Source organism: Suncus etruscus, chromosome 12 (genome assembly GCF_024139225.1).
Source record: "Suncus etruscus isolate mSunEtr1 chromosome 12, mSunEtr1.pri.cur, whole genome shotgun sequence".
Classification (NCBI taxonomy): Eukaryota; Metazoa; Chordata; class Mammalia; order Eulipotyphla; family Soricidae; genus Suncus; species Suncus etruscus.
In genome coordinates this window covers 21,073,815-21,095,033 of record NC_064859.1, presented here as the reverse complement: position 1 = coordinate 21,095,033, position 21,219 = coordinate 21,073,815, and the positions used below count along the sequence as shown (strand labels likewise).

General features: G+C 43.5%; 1 non-coding gene across 1 annotated transcript; it reads right to left on the bottom strand.

Annotated features, from left to right (window-relative positions):
* Positions 1 to 4,649: 4,649 nt before the first annotated feature.
* On the bottom strand, positions 4,650 to 4,753 carry LOC126025179 (U6 spliceosomal RNA). Its single transcript, XR_007501222.1, has one exon. It is a non-coding gene; the product is annotated as a U6 spliceosomal RNA (small nuclear RNA).
* Between the last annotated feature and the right edge of the window lie 16,466 nt (positions 4,754 to 21,219).

Genomic DNA, 21,219 nt, shown 5'->3' with positions numbered 1-21,219 from the left:
TATTTCAGCATCTGTGTGATTGAGAATGCAGGTTTGCCATGGAAGAGGTTTGTTGGAATAATAACTGATGGAGCGCCATCAATGACAGGGAGAAAAAATAGACTGGTGGCACTTGTTCAAAAAAAACTTGAAGAGGAGGGTGTAGAGAAGGCCATTGCTCTTCACTGCATTATCCAGCAGCAGGCCCTTTGCAGTAAATGTCTGCCGTGTGACAAAGTGATGTCTGTTGTTGTGAAATGCATCAACCAAATCAGATCCAGGGGCTTAAAGCACAGGAGGTTCCGTGCTTTTTCAGAGGAAATGGAGTCAGAATATGGAGATGTGCTCTATTTCACCAAGGTACGTTGGCTCAGCAGGGGAAATGTCCTGAAAAGATTTTTTGAGTTGAGAGAAGAAGTGAAAGCCTTCATGGAGAAGGATGGCAATGCTGTTTCTGAGTTGAGTGATCACAAATGGCTCATGGACTTAGCTTTTCTTGTTGACATCACACATATGCTGAATGTACTAAACAAGATATTACAAGGCCCTGGGCAGCTTATCAGTGTTGCCTATGACAATGTGAGAACATTCTCCACAAAACTTGTGTTATGGAAATCCCAGCTCTCTCAGACAAACCTTTGCCATTTCCCAGCATGCAAAGAACTTGTGGATGCAGGCACACCATTCAGTGGTGAGAAATATGTTGATGCTATTTTTAAGCTAGAGAAGGAATTTGATCACAAATTTGCAGACTTCAAAAAGCACAGAGCCACTTTCCAAATTTTTGTGGAGCCCTTTTCCTTTGATGTGCAAGATGTCCCTCCTGTGCTTCAAATGGAGCTCATTGCCCTGCAATGCAACTCTGATCTCAAAGCCAAGTTCAGGGAGATTAGTGGAAAAGCAGACACGCATGGACAATTTTTGAGAGAATTGCCCCCCAGCTTCCCTGAGCTTTCCCGAATGTTCAAGCGCACCATGTGCCTTTTTGGGAGCACATATTTGTGTGAAAAGTTATTCTCCACATTGAACTTCAATAATTCAAAGTATAGGTCTAGACTTATGATGATCATCTTCAAGCCATACTGAGGGTCTCAACTGCTTTCTCTCTAAAGCCAAATGTGGTTCAGATTTGTGAGTGCTGTCAAGTCTCTGGCAGCAAGGAATAGGCAAAAGATGTCATGTTCAGAAGAACTGTTCATGATCTTCATTCAATGTTCTATTCATGTTCAGAAGAAATAATTAAAACTGTTAACAATGACGTTTGAGGACTTTTTTTGTGTGTGAAATCTCTTATGCAACCCTGCCTCACCCTGACTTTGTTTCCTGCGGCCCCCAGGTAAATTGAGTTTGAGACCCCTGAATTAAATGTTTAAATGCACTGTGAAACTACCCAGCTTTTATTAGAAAAACAGACACGAATCTTGTGACATTGGATTAGGCAACTGCTTTTTTTTTTGGCTTTTGGCTTTTGGCTTTTGGGCCACACCCGGCGTTGCTCAGGGGTTACTCCTGGCTGTCTGCTCAGAAATAGCTCCTGGCAGGCATGGGGGACCATATGGGACACCGGGATTCGAACCAACCACCTTTGGTCCTGGATCAGCTGCTTGCAAGGCAAATGCCGCTGTGCTATCTCTTCGGGTCCCAGGCAACTGCTTTTCAAAGGGATGTTAAGAGGACATGCTGCCAAAGAAAACTATAGATAAATCAGACTTCTCCAAAATTAAAAACAAAATGTGCAGGGCCGGAGAGATAGCATGGAGGTAGAGCGTTTGCCTTGCATACAGAAGGTTGATGATTCGAATCCCAGCATCCCAGGTGGTCCCCCGAGCCTGCCAGGAGCAATTTCTGAGCAGGATCTTTCTGCTTCCTCAGGTAGCAAAGATGTTTTCAGACAAACAAGTCTGTTTTCTCCTCTCATCATGCCAGCTGGTGGGGGGGGGGGGGCAAGTGACCAGCGTCCCACCCTCTCTCAGATAGTAAGCAAGCCTGAGTTCATGATCAGCCCTTGACCCCCCCCCCTTCCTACCCAGAGCATGGCTGGGGGACTTCTCACAGGAAGTGCTTATGTAGGACTGTAGTAATCTACATGAGCATTGATAAAGCATTGATGGCAGTGGAGAGTGGAATTGAATACGTGGGTAGAAGTAAGCAGCAGAGACAGCAGGAGCCACACGCAAGGTCCATGCAGTAATGGAGATATAAAAAGAAGGGGCTGAGAAAAAAACTTGGTAGTGGATGGAAGTGATACCATGAGATCAAAGCTAGACCTAGAGAACAGCAGACAAAGTCACATGAGTTTCTCTAAAGAAACAGGTCTGTAAGAAGAGCCTTGGAGAAATGGGAGGAAGCAAGATGAAAAAAGTGGGATGGACCTTCAATTGGTGCCTCATGAGGCTTGCAGGTGAGGAGGCTGGGGACAAAGGTGGGTGTCTGGAGTAGATCCCCAAGGAAGAGAAGCAGGGGAGAGACAGTGTTGTCACAGAATGGGGAGCTACAGGGGGAAACAGTCTCATTGGACCCCAGGTACAGGAGCTGGAGTGGGGAGCAGTACCAGGACAGGCAAGTTTTATCTTCCTGGGTCTCTCCTCTGCAGGCCTGGGTAGGCCAAAGGCGACAGAGCTGAGAAGGCAGGGCCTCTACTGTTGTTGGCCAGGCGGAGTCAGGTGGAATTCTGGGGCAACCTATGGCAGAAAGTGGCATGTTGCTTCCAGCGGAAGGGTGTGGACCTTGGCCACTGGAGGTCAACCAAGAGATTGAAGGCTCAGAAATGTGTGATGTGAACAGCCATGCTGTCCCTGGCTTCTGGCAATGCTGTTAAAGCTGACTGTCACCTGCTGCCCATATCTTGGTTTCCATCCCTCTGAACACAGGATCCCGCTGCACTGTGGGGTGTGTCTGGTGGCAGGGGAGGGTGGAATGCAGCAATAGTTTCAGTGCTGGGCACTGCACTGAGCCCAGGAGATGCCCCCCCCCCCCCCAGGTAATTCAAGCCTCTTGGTGATCCCCAACCTGTGTATCAGAGATTTTTTTCTGTGGGGACCAACACCAGTGACTGGAAGAGCAAGTCTCTAGCAATGTCATTATAAGAGTGTGAAGGAATGGGGCCGGAGAGATAGCACAGTGGTAAGGCATTTGCCTTGCATGCAGAAGAACAGTGGTTCGAATCCCGGCATCCCATATGGTCCCTCAAGCTTGCCAGGGGTGATTTCTGAGCATAGAGCCAGGAGTAGCCTCTGAGCATTGCTGGGTGTGACTCAAAAACTAAAAAAAAAAAAAAAAAAAAAAAAGAGTGTGAAGGAGATCACCAGGTTAGCCTTTCTCCTCTGTCTCCACAGTAACCCTGATGAAGGGCACAAGCCACCTGGCCCTGATGGACTCAGCCCTGGAGTGAGCCTTTCTGCACAGTCCCTTCTTGAGGGACAAGGTCTTACATGCATGATCAGTAATCAGTGATTTGGGGGCAGAAATTCGCTACCTTTAAGGCTGCAACTAACTGGCTTTCTATGTCTCTTTGCGTTCTGCCAACAGATAGAATGGCCCCTGTTCCATAGCAAAGGATCAGAGTTAATCTACGGTGGAACTCAAGGTTATTATAAAAGCTACTGAGAAAAAAAAGCCACTGAAATTCTGGAAGTTTGTCATCTGAGAAATGAAGCCTATCCTGCCCACTTGATTTATCTTTTTGAGGGATCTTTCTAGGTTGAAGAGTGTGTGAGCTGTGGCGGAATCACCCTGTGGTGCTCTTCAGGAGCAGAAATTATGGAGCCCTATACTAACTCAGCAACTAACTCAGCATCTGTGGCAATAGCAGCTCATAATAACATTGGTGGAGTCCCAGTCCTGGTGGGTGCAAGAAGCAGGAATCAGGCTTTCCTCATTCTCCTCGGAAGAAGAGAAACACTGGCCACGGTGGCATTCACTTTCTCCCTTTTAACTCTCACCTGTTTTCCTAACATTGGAAATATTTTATTATGGACTTTTTTTGGGTATACACAAGGATTTATTTTATACAATAAAAGTTTAATTATGAGACTGTATTACATGTTCCATTTTTTAATTGAATAATTTTTATTTTGATTAAAGTGGATTACAAATCTTTCACAGTAATATTTTATGTACATATTGACATTGAATCAGGGACATTCCCACCACCAGTGTTGTCCTCCCTCCACCCCTGTTCCCAGCATGCATCCCATATCTCCTCCTTTGATCCCTGGGCTGCTAGTATAAGTGGTCCCCTCTGGGTCTAGCTTGTTGTAAATTGGGTTTCGATTCTGTTGTAGTTGGCTTTGGATTTGGTGTTTAAGTATGATCATTTTTTTGTTTGTTTTTTGTTTTTTTTTTTCGGGCCACACCCGTTTGATGCTCAGGGGTTACTCCTGGCTAAGTTCTCAAAAATTGCCCCTGGCTTGGGGGGACCATATGGGACGCCGGGGGATTGAACCGCGTTCCTTCCTTGGCTAGCGCTTGCAAGGCAGACACCTTACCTCTAGCGCCACCTCGCCGGCCCCAAGTATGATCATTTTTTATTTCTACTCAATGTTCATACACCTGTTCGGTCTTGGTACCATCCATTATTTCCCCCTCAATTTGTGAGGCAGAACAAGATGGTTCAAGTTATGTGGTTCTGTTTAGAGGGAAGAAAAAAAAAAGAGAAAGAAAGGGGGGTAAAAAATATGGAACACTTCACAAATTTGCGTGTCATCCTTGCACAGAGGTCATGCTAATCTCTGTATCATTTCAATTTTAGTATATGTGCTGCTGAAGTGAGCACTATTATGAACTTTTTAAGTCTGCAAACCAGTGAAAAGATTTGAGTAGCAACCACTCATGGCAACACCTATCAGGGGTCCTCAAACTTTTTAAACAGGGGGCCAGTTCACTGTCCTTTAGACTGTTGGAGGGCCAGATTATAGTAAAAACAAAAATTATGAACAAATTTCTATGCACACTGCATATATCTTATTTAGAAGTGAAGAAACAAAGTAGGAATAAATACAATATGTGGCCCGTGGGCCATAGTTTGAAGACCCCTGATCCTGGACTCTTCACTTATGTTTTACTACACTGCTTGTTTATCCAGATTTGCCTGTAGATCGTTGTACCCATCTATTTAATCATCTTCACTCTCCTTTTCGAGCTATTCCCAACACTTCTCAGAGCATACTGCTGGGTCTATGCTCATGGATCAGTCCTGGCAGTGCTCAGGGACCTTATAGGGTGCTGGGGATTATTGGCTCTTTGATCTCATTGGCTGTGTTCCAGACCAGCATCTTGCCCACTGTCTATTGGGTATTGGGTCCCCATCTCTTCTTTTTTTTTTGGGGGGGGGGTCACACCTGGCAATGCTCAGGGCTAACTCCTGGCTCTGTTCTCAGGAATCACTCCTGGCTGTACTTGGGGACCCTTGGGGTGTCAGAGATTGAACCTGGTTGCATGCAAGGTAAGTGCCTTACCCACTGTGCTCCAGGCCCCATCTCTTCTTTCAATGATTTTCATTGCAGCTCCAGACAAAATTACACTTTCCTCATCCCCCTAAACATCTAAGCATGCATACGGTTGACTGGAGCTCACCATTCACTTATTTTGCACATGTAGGCAATGAAAGGCACAAATCATATTTTGGCAAATGCCAGCACTTATATTGCCCAGTCTGTTGTGCAGCCATCCTGAGAGTCTCTTGGGCTTTTCCCAGGGGATGTCTGTCTTTGCCTTCCAGAGATGAACACTGTTTCTATGTTTTTGCTTTGTCTAAATAGCCAGTAAATGGAATTTTTCCTTATTTTCCACATTCAGAGGATTTATGTATTTAGTTTTCCTCTTCCCTTTGTTGCTGAGATTCAGACACATTAGCTGTAGTGCTTACACACAGTTGGGGGGCGGCAGAGATCATACATGTGCTGTGGCTTCTGGATTTCAGTCCAAGCACTGCTGGTACTGCACTTAGCATGGGGTGGTGCTGGAACCTCACTGGGGTCATATCGAGCCACACCCTGGGGCCCCAGAGACTTCAGCATTGGCACAGTCTTTGCTGAGATTCACTCAGACACTTGCCTGCTTCCGTAATTGGCTTTGTTTTGTTGTTGTGTTTGGTTATGTGGTTAAACTGAGGTGTTTCCCATGTTTCCTACTGACAAGCACTAGGCCTATTCCAGTTACTGGGTGTTAGTGTCCAACAGTGCTTGTGTCCGAGACATGTCTTCTTTTCTCTTGGGTTAATATTTACATGACTCAGAGCTCTTATAAGCATCTTCGCCCAAAGTGATTGCCCTCTCTTACACTTCCCCAAGGATGTCTGAAAGTCTATCCACTACTCCCCTGGGGCCCTCGGGTTCCATTCTGCCTGGCCTTACTCACCAGTCTCTGTGTCCACCCATTTTCTCAGAGAGATCAGATCACAAGGAAAGTTCCCGGAAGCCCCAGGGACAGGATACGTTCTGGCTTTACTTTTTTATTTGTGGGTCACACCAGTGATGATCAGGGGTTACTCGACTCTGTGCTCAGGAATCACTCCTGCTGGGCTTGAGAGACCGTTTGGGATGCTGAGAAACAAACCCAAGTCATTCATCTTTGAGGCAAATGCCCTACCCACTGTAGGATATTGCTCTGTCCCACCCTTTTTGTAGGTCTCATTTGTGAAGAAGACAGAACCTGCCTCTGGTCACCTCTGTACCACCCAACCCTGAGTTTTGTTTTTGTTTTTGTTTGGTTTTTGGGCCACACCCGGCATTGCTCAGGGGTCACTCCTGGCTGTCTGCTCAGAAATAGCTCCTGGCAGGCACGGGGGACCATATGGGACACCGGGATTCGAACCAACCACCTTTGGTCCTGGATAGGCTGCTTGCAAGGCAAACGCTGCTGTGCTATCTCTCCTGGCCCACCAACTCTAAGTTTTTTTTTTATCTCTAACCACGTTGGTTAAATTTTCTCCAGCTAAGTGTCCCAGACCTACAACTCAGCTGACAACTGATTCCACAGGGATAAGGAGTAAGCACCAAGCACACAACTATGACAATGCTCAGGGAGCCATATGTGGTGGTGGGGATCAAATCAGGGCCACCGTGTGCAAAGCAAGGGCCATAACTGCTGCTCTATCTCTCCAGCTCCTACTTCAGCAATGACAAGCTCAATGAATGTTTCCTTCCTCCTTCTCTTTGCTTGGCTTTTCAGCCACACTCTTCTTCCATCTTCTTACTGCTTTATTGATTCCCAAATGTCAATCTCTTTCTCCCCTTCTTGGCTTGCTGTTTTCCTCTCCTCCCAAAACTCCTTTCCTGGTCACAATTTAGTAGTTACCCCACTGTATTTATTTTCCTAAACACTTTACTATTTTTCCTTTCCTACTTATTATTTTCCATTGTTTCATCATCACTTTGTTGTAAGGTCCTTACCCTTCCTCTCTCTCTAATTAAAAAAAATGAGAGATGCCACTCATTTATTCTAGTAATCTGATAAAGGAGAAATGGTTTTCTCCTGTTTGGGGTGGATTTGATCTACCACTTTCTATTATTCTTGTATATATACTTAATGGCAGTAACAGTAAATTATGAGAAATACAAGGAGACAGGAAAATCTTAGTTCATAATTAAGAGAAAAAGTCAACCATAAAAAACAGATTCACAAATGACCTAAAAGTTGCAATTAACAGAGAAGAACATTAAGATAACAATTATAAATGTTAAGTCATTAAAGGCATCTTCAAGGAGAAGACACCACTGTCCAAACAAGTAGAAGCAGAGATAAACAAATGGGACTATATTAAACTGAGAAGCTTCTGCACCTCAAAGGAAATATTTATTAGAATACAAAGGCCACCCACAGAATTGGAGAAACTATTCACCCAATATCCATCAGATAAGGGGCTAATATTGAAAATATACAAGGTACTAACAGACTTAACAAGAAAAAAAAGTCTAATCACATCAGAAAATGGGGAGAAGAAATAAACAGACATTTCCTGAATAAAGAAATACAGATGACCAAAAGGCATATGAGAAAATGCTCCACATCACTAAATATCAGGGAGATGCAAATCAAAACAATGAGGTGCCATCTCATGACATGAGACTGTCACACATCACACACACACACACACACACACACACACACACACCAGAACAATCAGTGCCAGTGAGAATGTGTAGAGAAAGGAACTCTCATTCACTACTGGTGGGAATGCCATCTAGTCTAGCCTTTATGGAAGACAATATGGAGATTCCTCAAAAAACTGGAAATTGAGCTCCCATATAATCTAGCTATACCTCCTAGAGATATACCCTAGGAACACAAAAACACAATACAAAAATATTTTCTGCACACCTATATTCATTGCAGTACTATTTACAATATCCAGAATCTGGAAACTACCCAGATACCCGACAACAGATGAGTGGCTAAAGAAACTGTGGTACATATACACAATGAAATACTATGCAGCTGTCAGGAAAAATGAAGTCATGAAATTTTTCTATACATGGATGGACATGTAAACTATTATGCTTTGTGAAATAAGTCAGAGGGACAGAGATAGACAAAATAGTCTCACTCATCTATGAGTTTTAAAAATAAAGGTCCAGAAAGAAAGCATGGAGGTAGGACGTTTGCCTTGCATGCAGAAGGACTGTGGTTCAAATCCAGGCATCCCATATGATCCCCTGAGCCTGTCAGGAGCGATTTCTGAGCATAGAGTCAGGAGTAACCACTGAACACTGCCGAGTGTGACCCCAAAACAAAACAAAACAAACAAAAGAAAAAAGAAAAAAGAAAAAAGAAAAGATATTACTGTATTGTAATAATGCCCAGAGACAATAGAGACGAGGGCTGGAAGGACTGGCACATAATATGAAGCTCACCACCAAGAGTGGTGAGAGCAGTTAGAGAAATAACTATACTAAAAGCTATCATGACAATGATAGTGCGTGAGAGAATTAAATGCCTGTCTCGAAGATAGGCAGGGTGTGGGGGAGCAAGTATGGACATTGATGGTGTGAAGGCTGCACTGGTGAAGGGGGATATACTTTTTATGACTGAAACCCAACTAGAAACAGGCTTACAATCATGGTGCTTAAATAAAGATATTATTAAAAAATAAATAAAATAAAAATAAATGAAAGAAGTTAAGTCATTTAAAATAAGGTGAACAAGCAGCAGAAATCTAATGCCGCATAATAAGCAGATGTTTAAAGGAGCTTGGAACTTGTCATTCCATCTTAATAAGCAAAACAAATTAGCAAATGAAAAATCAACAGTTCTCCAATTGAGTGCATAAATGTGGTTACAAGGCAAAGGGCCCCTTCAGTGGAGAGATGACAGAGAGAAACAGAAAATTACAAAATATGCTAGCAGGAGTCTCTGTAGGAACCAAATTGGGCTTGGAAAACCTGAACAATAATGGCAACATTGCTGGAAATTCAGAATGGTAAGACCTGAAAAAGAAAACACCAGAAGAACTCAGCCTTAGGGGTCACTTAAACTTCTGTTTTGCAACATCAGGGTCTCAGATAATGTCAGTCAAAAAGCCTCCTATGTGAGCAGTTCTGTTAATTTAATTCAATTTATTTTTTTCACTTTCTTTTTTTTAGGCCACATCCCCACAGTGCTCAGGGGTTTCTCCTGGCTCTGCATTCTGAAATTACTCCTGGTGGGCTCAGAAGGAATGCTTGGGATCAAATCTGGGTCAGCTACATGCAAGGCAAGCACGCTACCCCTGTACTAGTTCTCTGGCTCCAGTCTCTTCATTTTAACATGGTCTTGCATATGCAAAACATGTGCCACTGACATCTGAGCTATCTCTAGGCCCCAGCTGCAAGAATTATTAAAATATTAACAATGCATCAAAAATGTATAAGAGAATCAGAGAGAGCATGGAAGTAAGGTGTTTGCCTCGCATGCAGAAGGATGGTGGTTCAAATCCCGGCATCCCATATGGTTCCCACCCCCACCTCCACCCCCCGAGCCTGCCAGGAGCGATTTCTGAGCAGAGAGCCAGGAGTAACCCCTGAGCGTTGCCTGGTATGACTCAAAAAAAAAAAAAAAACCCAAAAAAATGTATAAGAGAATTATTAGGTACTACTACTTAAGTTGTATTTACAGGTATGAAGACTGGCTCAATATTCAAGAAAAAATATTATAACATAATCCATAACATCAATAAGCTAAAGAAGAAAAATCACAAGACTACATCAATTAAAGCTTTGACAAAATCCGTTACTCATTCAGAAAAAATAAAACCTCTCAGCAAAGTAAGAACAGAACAACAACCTCAGTTCAATAAATAACATCTATGAAACAACTCACACTTAACATCAGATCTAGGGTGATAAACTAAACACTTTCATACTAAGATTAGAAAGAAATGGGTGGGGCCTGGAGAGATAGCATGGAGGTAAGGCATGCCTTACATGCAGAAGGATGGTGGTTTGAATCTCAGCATCCCATATGGTCCCCCGAGCCTGCCAGGAGTGATTTTTGAGCATAAAGCTAGGAGTAACCCCTGAGCGCTGCCGGGTGGGAACAAATAAAATAAAATAAAATAAAATATAAAATAAAATAAAAAGAAATGGACAAGAATATCCTCTCTTCCCTCTACTTTTCATTATCATACTAGAAGTCCAAGTAATTTATCTGATGAGAAAAGGAAATAACATGGTTTATGTTAGTAGGAAGGAAGTAATAAAACTGTCACACATTACATGCTGGTTTATGTGAAGAGTCTTAAAAGATCAACCAAAGCAAATCCAAGCAGAAATTCCGAGACTAGCAATTATAACAAGATTTCAGGTTACAAGGTTACTCTGCCAAGTTCAGTTGCTTTTCACATATCAACAATGAACAAGTGGAAATTGCCAAATAAAAATGACTGGAGCAGGTGCCGGAGAGATAGCATAGTGACGTTTGCCTTGCAAGCAGCCGATCCAGGACCTAAAGTGGTTGGTTCAAATTCCAGCGTCCCATATGGTCCCCCGTGCCTGCCAGGAGCTATTTCTGAGCAGATAGCCAGGAGTAACCCCTGAGCCGGGTGTGGTCCAAAGACAAAAAATAAATAAATAAATAAATGACTGGAGCACTAACACAGTGGATAGTGGATAGGGTGCTTGCTTTGTATGTGCAGACCTGGGGTTGATTCCTGACATCCCATGTGATTCCCCCAAAGCACTGCCAGAAGTTTTCTGAGTGCAGATCCAGGAGAAACTTCTGAGCATTGCTGGGTGTGACCCACAAACAAAGAAAAACAAGATACTATGCTATGGATATAGTTAAGAGAGGTAGAGCACAGGGTCTCAAGACCCTAAAATTTATTTCTGGCCCCAAATAACTCCCCCCTCCCCCCCCCCTGCCTGCATTCCAAAAGGCACAGCAGAATGTAACCTTGAGCCCTGAGCCCTGCAAGGGCTGTCTGGTAGCTCTTGCTCCTTGAGTCCATCAGCGCCATGGGAGGTTCGCCAAATTACTAAAAAACAATAGGGATGGAGAAATAATACAGTTAGTATTGTTTTGTCTTGCATGCAGCTGGCTCAGGTTCAATTCCTGACACATCATCTGGTCCCCTGAAGCTTTACAGGAGTGATCCCTAATCACAGAGTCAGGAGTAAAACTTGAGTTCTGCTGGTGTAGCCTAAAAGCAAAGACAAAACAAACAAATAAACAAAATTATTATTTATATTAATAGCCCCAACCTAATAAAATACATAGGTATAGGGGTCAGAGCTATAGTAGAAAGGGTAGGAGTTCATTTGCTTTGCATGCTGCTCACCTAGGCTTGATCCCTAGCACCCCATATGGTTCTTCCAGGCACTGCCAGGAGTAATTCCTGAGTGCAGAGTCAGGGCTAACCTCTAAGCATTGCTGGATATGGCCCCCAAACCAACCCTCCAAAAACTCTCACGGTATAAATCTAACAAACTATGTAAAATATCTATATGAGATAAATCACAAAATTCTAATGAAAGCAGGTACAGAGGTACATAAGATGCAGTGGCAGTTTGTGTTTATGAATATTTGCAATATTGTCAAGATATCCGTTCTTCTCAAATTGATTTATAGATTCAAACACAATCAAAATCCCAACAATTTATTTTGTGGATATTGACAAACTGATTTTAAAATTTCTATGAAAAGGAAGAGAAGTTAGCACAATATTGAAGGGGAATAAAATCAGGAGATGGCTACCATTTGACATTAAGCCTTCATATAAATCTACATAAATCAAAAATAGTGCAGTATTGGTCAAATAGATCAAGAGACTGAACAGCAAGCCCAGAAACAGACCTGCACACACAAAACAAACAAACAAACAACAACAAAAAAAAATACAGTCTTTGACAAAGGGTGAAGGTGATACAGTGGAGAAAGGACTTTTCTGTGAGTGTTGCTCTAACAGAGAGACAGAGATTCTAAAAGAAAGGGGAATAAAGAAAATGAAAAAATAAAACATAATAGGAGCCGGAGAGATAGCACAGCAATAGGGCATTTGTCTTGCACGCAGCCAATATAGAACAGATGGTGGTTTGAATCCCAGCATCCCATATGGTCCTCAGTGCCTGCCAGGAGCGATTTCTGAGTACAGAGCCAGTAGTAACCCCTGAGTGCTGCCAGGTGTACCACCCCCACAAAAAATATAATAATCTAGACACAGGTTTTAAGTTCTTTTTGAGAACATGTTTTGCATGTATGAGGACCTGGGCTGGATCCTCCAGCACCATTTGGCCCCAGCATTGCTGGGTGTGACTACCACAATAACAAAAGCATCCCAGAATGCATCGAAGACTCATCTCTACCTTAAACTGACAGAATACAATATAAGGTAAATCTAGATGATCTTGAGTATTTTGGTGGGGAAACCACTACTGGCTATTCTCATGGCTTACTCCTCTCTACAAGGGCTCAGGGGACCATAGCTGGTGCCAGAGATCTAACCTGAGTCAGCTGAATCAAAGGTAAGCACTCTACAACTGTACTGTCACTCTGCCCCCTGACAATGACTTTTTAGATAAGACATTAAAAATCAAGATCCATGAAAGAAATATCTAATAAGCTAAATTTCTCAGCAAAATAAAATCCTTTATTCCCCTGGTTTTACTATAACTTCAGCTCCTCATTAAAATAAAATTATTATGCTCTATGAAAGATATAGTCTAGAGTATAAGAAAGTCTAGGAGAAAATATTTGCAAAAGACATTTGATAAAAGAACACAAAGTCCTCTTAAATCCAGAGAGATATTAGAGTCTTGTGGGGCATATTGATAGTAGAGAACAGTGGGTAAATAAGAACTCTGTACTTCTTGCTGCATTTTGCTGTGGATTTAAATTGTACATAAAAATATTTATTTGGGGGGCCGGTGCAGTGGCGCTAGAGGTAAGGCGTCAGTCTTGCAAGCACTAGTCTAGGACAGACCGTGGTTCCATCCCCCAGTGTCCCATATGGTCTTCCAAGCCAGGAGCGATTTCCGAGTGCATGGCCAGGAATAATCCCTGAGCGTCAAATGGGTGTGGCCAAAACAAAACAAAACAAAACAAAATCTTTATTTGGGCTTGGAGATATAGCACAGTGAATAGGGGTTTACCTTGCATGCCCCAACCCAGGTTCAACCCCCAGCATCCTCTATGGTCCTCTGAGCCATCCCGGAGTGATTTCTGTGCAGAGAGCTAGGACTAACCCTGAGCGTGGCTGGGTGTGCCCCAAAAAACAAACAAAAAAAGTATTTAAAAATAAGTCAACTGAAACTCTGAAACTGAAAAAATTATATCTGAAATGATATTTTTTGCAATCATTTTTTGAAACTAGTTTCTTTTTTGTTGAAATAATATCTTTATTTAAGCACCATGATTACAAACATGTTTGTAGTTGGGTTTCAGTCATAAAAAGGACACCATCCTACACCAGTGCAACATCCCCACCACCAATGCCCCCATCTCCCTCCTCCCCCAACCCCTGCCTGTATTTGAGACAGGCATAGAATGCCTGTCTCACTTATTATTTCTCTCACTTAATATTGTCATGATAGTTGTTAGTGTAGTTAAGAAATGATATTTATTTAAAAGGCAGATTGGATGCAACAGAAGAAAGGATGAGTGACCTCAAATGCAGATTAATATAAAATTCCAAACTGAAGCACAGAAAGAAATCAATTACCTCAGCAGATTAATAAGTGAGCAGCTCAATAAGGACTTACATACTCTACCAGTGGTCCTCAAACTATGGCCCGTGGGCCACATATTGTATTTGTTTCTATTTTGTTTCTTCACTTCAAAATAAGATATATGCAGTGTGCATAGGAATTTGTTAATGGTTTTTGTTTTTACAATAGTATGGTCCTCCAATGGTCTGAGGGACAGTGAACTAGCCCCCATGTTTAAAAAGTTTGAAGACCACTGCATCTAGACACATGGGTCAGTATGATCTGCTGTGTGTTGCTGAAATCAAGTTTTATAGCACGTAGGCATTTGTTTAAAACTTCACTGACTGATTCTGTGACTGCACAGGAAGAGGTCAACTTTCAGTACAAACTAGCAAGCAACCACAATAATTTACCTTAGGAAATGATTTTTTATTTTCAGTTGTGACACTGCTGTGTCAAAGCTAAATCATTATGACAGATACTGCATGGTCTGCAAAGTCTAAAATATTTATGGCTTGGCCCATGAGATAAAAAGTTTGCCAATTCTTGGAAGAAGCACAAAAAACTTATGAAACAGGATGAAATAGTGTGGTCTCTGTAGAAATGAGGAAGGATGAGTTAGGAGGAGAGGAGAGAGGGAATGTGGGCAAAATAATTATTTGAAGACAGGTGACTGAATCGTTCTAAAATTGGTTCAAGTTTTAAGATTTAAGAATCCTGTTCAGGGTTTGGAGATAGGTAAGAGGACTCAGAGCACATGTTTTGCATGAGGCAAACTTGGTCTCCATCCCGTGCACCAGATTGTCCTCTGAGTAACCTCAGAGCACTGAGCCACTGAGTAAACCTTGAACACCACCAGTCTGGTCCCCAAACAAAAATACAAATGAAATGAATTCTTGTAAACTCAAGCAGGATAAATTCAAGAAAGCTAGGTCCATTATAGTCAAACTTGAAAACTTGAAGCAAAGACAAAACCTTAAAAATCATCCCCTATCATAGTCCCAATTGCATTCAGAAGAAAAACAGGAAGGGTATTAGCTCACTTCCAAGGAGACTAGGGAATAGTGAAAGGAATTAATGGCTAAGAAAGAGTCTGTGAACTTAGAAGTCCACATCCAATAATAACATTATTAAAAAAAATAAAGGTCAAATGAAGACATTTTTAGACAAATAGCTTGGAAAATTCATTGCCAGGAGATTTACACTACAAGAAATATTAAAGGAAATTCTTTAGGCTAAGGGAAAATATCCCAGATAAAAGTCTGGATTACCAGAGGAAACAGCATCAGAAATTGTAAATCTGCAGACAAATATGGCAATCTTTGTCAATATTATTTTTCTTTTTTTTTTTTTTTTTTTTTTTGGTTTTTGGGCCACACCCGGTGACGCTCAGGGGTTACTCCTGGCTATGCGCTCTGAAGTCGTTCCTGGCTTGGGGGACCATATGGGATGCCGGGGGATCGAACCGCGGTCCGTCTCCTAGGCTAGCGCAGGTAAGGCAGGCACCTTACCTCGAGCGCCACCGCCCGGCCCCCCAATATTATTTTTCTTCTTCCTTCCTTCCTTTTTCCCTCCCTTCCGCCCTCCCTCCCTTCCTCCTTCCTTCTTTCCTTCCTTCCTTCCTTCCTTCCTTCCTTCCTTCCTTCCTTCCTTCCTTCCTTCCTTCCTTCCTTCCTTCCTTCCTTCCTTCCTTCCTTCCTTCCTTCCTTCCTTTCTCTCTCTTTCTTCTTTCTTTTCTTTCTTTCTTTCTTTCTTTCTTTCTTTCTTTCTTTCTTTCTTTCTTTCTTTCTTTCTTTCTTTCTTTCTTTCTTTCTTCCTTCCTTCCTTCCTTCCTTCCTTCCTTCCTTCCTTCCTTCCTTCCTTCCTTCCTTCCTTCCTTCCTTCCTTCCTTCCTTCCTTCCTTCCTTCCTTCCTTCCTTCCTTCTTTCTTTCTTTCTTTCTTTCTTTCTTCTACTTTGGCCATACCCTGCCGTGTTCAAAGGTTACTCCTGGCTCTGCACTCAGAAATTACTCCTGACAGGCTTAGAGGGACCAACCATATGGGATGCCAGGAATTGAATGTGGATTGGCTATATGCAAGGCAACGTCCTATCTGCAATGCTATTGTTCTGGCTTCCCTCCCTCCCTTCCTTCCTCCCTCCCTCCCTTCTTTTCTCCCTTCCTCCCACCCTCCCTTCTTCCTTCCTTCCTTTCCTTCCTTCCTTCTTCCTTTCTTCCTTCCTCCCTCCCTCCCTTCCTTCCTTCCTTCCTCCCTCCTTTCCTTCCTTCCTTCCTCCTTTCCTTCCTTCCTCCTTTCCTTCCTTCCTCCTTTCCTTCCTTCCTTCCTTCCTTCCTTCCTTCCTTCCTTCCTTCCTTCCTTCCTTCCTTCCTTCCTTCCTTCCTTCCTTCCTTCCTTCCTTCCTTCCTTCCTTCCTTCCTTCCTTCCTTCCTTCCTTCCTTCCTTCTTCCTTACTCCCACTTGAAAGTGTCTGAGTTGGAATAATAGTTCAGGGGTCAGGACCATGCTTAAAATCAACCCTGATTCACTCTCTGTAGTCCTGCAGTCCCCAAGTCCTACCGTGTGTGTACGTGCATATGTTTGTGTGTGGTGTATGTTATGTGTATGTGTGTGTGTACACGCATGTGGGTATCACCTAGCACTTTAGGTTCTTTTTTTGGGGGGGGTCACACCCGGAGGTGCTCAGGGGTTCCTCCTGGCTATCTGCTCAGAAATAGCTCCTGGCAGGCACAGGGGGACCATATGGGACTCCGGGATTCGAACCAACCACCTTTGGTCCTGGAACGGCTGCTTGCAAGGCAAACGCCGCTGCGCTATCTCTCTGGGCCCTAGCACTTTAGGTTCTTACCTTTTACCACTGGGCTCCTTGGCCAAGCAGCATGAGGATCTTGAGCTCAGCTTGGGAGCAGCAACACTACTAAAAAGACAACAACAACAAACAAACAAACAAGAGCCCCATTGACTGTTCTAAGCAAAAGTGATAAATACGTGACATAAAATATAGACAACCCTGGCATGAAGGACTGAGCTTTAGTCCAGCACTGGCAAAGTTACGTGAGCCATAACTGCAAGGATTACTTTTACAGAGATTTATTGAGCTTAAGATCTTGTGCAAGTTATTCTAGGTTCATTTTATCCAGTTTCCCTAAAGTACTGTTGAGAGACAGAGAAAGAGACAGAGAGACAGAGATAGAGAGAGACAGACAGAGACAGAGGGACAGAGAATTAGAGACAGAGAGACAGAGAGAGAGAGAGAGAGAGAGAGAGAGAGAGAGAGAGCACAGAGGAAGCAGAGCTCCAGATGTTGTGCAGGGCAGACAGGAAGAAGTCGGGCTGTTTATGTTGCTGGGGCAGTGAGGTCCTGCTCTCTGAAGGAGGCTCTGAGGGCGGGGGATGGTCCTTGGCCCCCATTCAGTGCACTTCCTGCATGGCCGACAAGACAGGAATGTCCCTGGGTGACTTGACTCCTGTTGGAGTCATGCGGCTTTCGTGGAGAGCTAGGGGCTCATGGTCCAGTCAACCGAGAATTGTGAGATTGTCTTCCTGTCCTGGGCCTGGACTACCACCAGCCCCGTCTTTTGAGGCCTTCTCCCTAGGAGGAAAAGGGCTTCTCCCTAGGAGGAAAAAACTCAGGTATAGGCCTGGGAGGGTCTTCGAATCAGTCAGCTGTCAGTTGCTGATTCACAGAGATGGGACTGGTGGTGCAGAACTAACTCAGTGTGTGTGTGTGTGTGTGTGTGTGTGTGTGTGTGTGTGTGTGTGTGTGTGTGTGTGTGTGTGTGTGTGTGAGGGGTGTCTGTGCTGGAGACCAGGCCTCTATGCTACAGAAACAGTCGCAGACCCATTTAACCTTATCTTTCTGAATAAAACAAGTAAGTGCATAGCACTGCCTTTCCCTGTTTTTCCTTAAAAACCCTCATCCATCTATGCCTTTTCTGTTTTTTGCTCAGAGAAAAGAAACCAATGAGACATATTCATACTAAGGTGTGAGTGACTGTACACATTTAAAATCTGTCATATTAACCACCTCCCAGGAACCATTCTAAGGCGGTTAAATTCCCATCTTGCTTGGCAGGCAAAGAGGAAGTAGGAGAAGGCAAAAAAGAAAAAAAGATGAGAGAAGAATTGCAGTTTCAAGGCCACCTGGCATAGGAGAGAAGGCAGGTTCTGTTTTCACCCAAATTTCACACTTTCAGACCCAGTCAGCCTCCCTGTTTCTTTGTGAAGTGAAACTTGGGTATCAGAGTAGCTAGGAGGCCTCCTCTTTGCTTCACAAGGTTGTCCTCATTGGAAGCTTGTGCGATAGCACAACGATAGGGCATTTGCCTTGCATGTGGCTGACCCAGGACGGACCTGGGTTCGATCCCTGGCATCCCATATGGTCCCCCAAGCCAGGAATGATTTCTGAGCACATAGCCAGGAGTAACTCCTGAGTGTCACTGGGTGTGAGTCTCCCCCCAAAAAAGATTGTCCTCATTGTCATTATTGGTGCTCATACTGGCTTTCAAAGGGGTTTGGGGGCCCAGATGTGTATGTGTGGGTCTTGTTTGTAACCCCAACGAAGAGGAAGTCTCTCCTAAGACTTGTGATGGGTAAGCCATTTGGTGTATGTGAAGGAAAATAATCAATGAATGACAGTTCTCATGGTTAACCTTCATCATTTTGCTGTAAAGTTCCAGCACAGTCACCTGAGGAGGGTTAATTGTGGTTGGTGATGACTTTTGATAGGATTAGAAGAAGTGAGGAGGACTTTATGGGGCTCAGTGAAACTTTCCATAGCTCCCATGATGGGTGGGGACATGAGAGGGTTCTACTGCTGCCCTCTGCCCTGGAGGTACTAGTTGCCATTCCCCTTGGTGCTCCAATGACAAGATTAAAAGAGCCTGGAGATGCAGGAGCCCCATCTCTGAGCAATTACCTGAACCAGCAAAAGGCCCAAGTCGTGCTTGCTTCTCTCTAGCTTTGGATACTGAAAACTTTTATTTCCCAAATAAAGAGAAGAGTTCCTTTAATGGTAATAATCTGTAGCAATAAAAAAAAGGCAAATGGACTCTCATTAACACATGCTCACTAGCTAGGAAAGGAACTGACAGCTCTGCAGCTGCCACTGGTGACCATCACCCAATTGGGATTGCTACTTCCTCAGGGACCATCAGGGAAGTGGATGATAGAAACAGCTGGAAGATGCTGACTGGAGCCCTTCTCCAGGGCTGCATACTGTCCCTCAGGAAATGGGTTTTCAGAAAAAATGAAAAAAAAAAAAAAAAGTAGCAGACCCCAGGTGTTACCATAGCCTTCTGGGGGCCCAGACAGTGGTATCAAATGGCCTGCGGCTGCCTTTGTAGAACTCGCTGTGTGATTAGAGAAGCAGTGACCATATGCCAGGTACAATTGTGTCTTTTTGAGTTTGACAAGGCTTTCTCTAACAGCTCCTGTGCCCACACCATCAATCAGTTCCTGTTGAACTTTAGGTGGGCAGCTTGGATTTATGAGATTCATGACAAAGCAAAATAAGTGAGAAGAGGAAGACAAATTCCAACTGATTTCCTTCACACATGAGAGATAAAGAAATAAAGCAAAGGGTGTGTGTGGGATGGGGTAGGGGCTCAGGGAATCCTAGAACCACTCCCAGCCATTCTCGGCACAGTGCTTGGGTCTGGCTAAACCCATAAAGCCTTATTGAGGGGGCCTGACCCCAGAGTACAGCAGGAGAAGAGGAAACCCCGTAAAGAAAAGAAAAAGGATTGTGCACCCCTAGTTATGGTGCTGTTGATTCCAAAGTGGAATGGCCTGGAGAATGAAATGTCAGGAATAGCCTCCACTCACAGGCCAGCAGGCCTGTCACTCTGGGTGTGGGTGGATCTGGGTATTGTCTTCTGTTGAGGTCATGTTGGTTTGTAATGTGGTGTCATTGTTAGATGCATGGCTTTATATCTGCAAACACTCCACAAAGATCACCATCGGCATCTAGTTTTAACCTTCACCGTACAATTGACCCTTCACCCTTTCACCCACCCCAACTCTCTTCCCCTCCAAGTCTGTTTTGCATATTTAGGAGTTTCTTAGATACACACAAAAGAAAGTCAAAGAAAGTCGTAATGAGCAGCCACATTATTGATGAGCAAAGTGCAGGGCAGCACATTCCAGGAATGTATCTCCTGGGGAAAAAATACTAATGGGAACAACAACCAAAAAGAAGCCTTCTCCTGCTTGTGCTACTCATGTCAGAGAAGATTACTTCCAGGAATATTAATTTTTTTTGGCTTTGACTGTGTCTCTGGCTGTGAGTTTATTTACTTTTTTTTTTTAATCAATAACAGCAGCAGTGAAACCACAGAACTAGCTGGAGGGGTCTCAGAGACTTTGTTTGGGGAGGGGTGCATGGGCATACTTTGTGAGGTCTTAGTGGTCATATGTCAGTGGCATTGTGTTGAGGTGTGGGTAGTAGAATGAATGGAAGGATTAAATGAAGAGGGCTGAGTGTGTGGCAATCTGGCAGGGGAGATACTGGCATGGAGCAGACACAGCTAGTGGTCTGTATTGTGGGGCCTGCTGGCCTGTCTAAAGTCACCAGCAGCCAGACTGTGGCAGGACTCACCCAGGACTGTCCCAGACCCCGCAGCAGCAACTACCACACTGGCCACCCCCGACAGAGAGTGCCCAACAGAGCATTTGAATTCTGACCTACTGCATCTGCCACAGCATGCTGGAAAAAGGGGTGCAACTTCCCTGTTTCTGGGAAAATACCCTTGTAACTCGCCCTGGTGAAGGTTAAGCAAGGGTGCCTCCATAGAAACATCTAGAAGCTTCAGGACATCCACCAAAGACAGGACCACATGCAGAATCCAGGCCTGTTTGTGCAGAAAAATAATGAATCTATTTCTGAGGAAGCACTAGATATCCATGGCCATCCATGAATCTTAATGACCTAGAGAGTACTCAGGGTGGTCACCTGTTATTACTGGGGACAAGCAAACTTTTTATCTTAGATATCTGGTATTGCTTGAATTGTTTACTGTGAAAAAAATATTATATATACATATATATTTTTTGCAAGTCTTATTTTTATAAAAAAAAAAAAAAAAACCCCGACAAAACTAGCTGAAGTAGTTTCCTCTGGGAATA